Raw genomic sequence first — 1,378 nt, forward strand, 5'->3', positions numbered from 1 at the left:
CCCGCCCCGCCCCGCCCCGCCCGCGTGCTCCCTTGCGCGCGCCCCCCGCCCCGCCCCGCCCGCGTTCTCCCGCGCGCGCCCCCCGCCCCGCCCCGCCCGCGTACTCCCGCGCGCGCGCCCCCCGCCCCGCCCCGCCCGCGTGCTCCCGCGCGCGCGCCCCCCGCCCCGCCCCGCCCGCGTGCTCCCGCGCGCGCGCCCGCCCCGCCCCGCCCCGCCCGCGTTCTCCCGCGCGCGCGCCCCCCGCCCCGCCCGCGCGTTCTCCCCATCCATCACCCATTAATTGTGGAAGTACATGTGGAGTGGTCAGTTTGTTGTAAAAAAATTTTTGGGAGCTAAGAAACATGAAAGAATGATTCCCACAAAATTTCAGAATTTTTTGACCACTCTAGCTATTTTTTCTAATTTCTTATTATTTAATATTTAAAAATTCATTAAAAAAATTTGGTTGGTTGAAAAAGTATGAAACTTGATTTCTAGATCCATTAGAATGTCCAATTCATGAATCAATTGAGTTCATGGAAAAAAATATTCTAAAACTTGAGATATTTGGCCGTATGACCGCTCAGAAAAATCGTATCTAGGCCTGGCAGACCAAAAATGCCTCAAAATGTACTATATAGGGGGGTGACTAGTCTGCATGGGCTGGGCACGGGGGTACCCCTATATCTTCTGCTACCCCCATGCCCCAAGCACTATGCGCCGCACATGGGCATATGCTTGGGGCGTGGGGGTGGTGGACGGCGGACGTGGGCGGTTGACGGTGGACGGTGGACGTGGGCGGTTGACGGCGGCCGTGCGGTGGCGAAACTTGCATGGTGAGGCAGTGTTGGGTGCGCCTTTGGGCGTGCGACATGAGCCTTGTTGAGAATGGAATGTTGCGATGTTGCCTTCTAACTTGGGCTGGCTTGAGGATGGTTGATGGCTGGTACGATGATGAAACATGCAAGGTGGGGTGGAGTTGGGTGCCTTCGGGCGTGCGACATGAACCTCGTTGAGTGTGTGACGTTGTGGTGATGCTTGGCCAGCCTTGGGCCAACCCTATGTTTTGAAGGTGTGTGGTGCCAGAACATGTTCGATTGGTTGGAATCGGGTGCCTTTGGGCGTGCGACATGAGCCTTGTTGATCACGGAATGTTGCGATGTTGCCTTCTAACTGGGAATCTCTAGTGTGAGGATTGTGGATGGCTGCTGGTACGATGACGAAACATGCAAGGTGGGGTGGAGCCGGGTGCCTTCGGGCGTGCGGCATGAACCTCGTTGAGTGTGGGACGTTGTTGTGGTATGCCTCCCTTCCTTGGGCTAGCCCTATGTTTTGAAGGCTGCGTGGTGGCGGAACATGCTTGGTGGGGTGGTGTCAAATGACTTTGGGCATGCGACAT

Source organism: Cucurbita pepo, chromosome 14 (assembly GCF_057944985.1).
Source record: "Cucurbita pepo subsp. pepo isolate OVF chromosome 14, ASM5794498v1, whole genome shotgun sequence".
Lineage (NCBI taxonomy): Eukaryota > Viridiplantae > Streptophyta > Magnoliopsida > Cucurbitales > Cucurbitaceae > Cucurbita > Cucurbita pepo.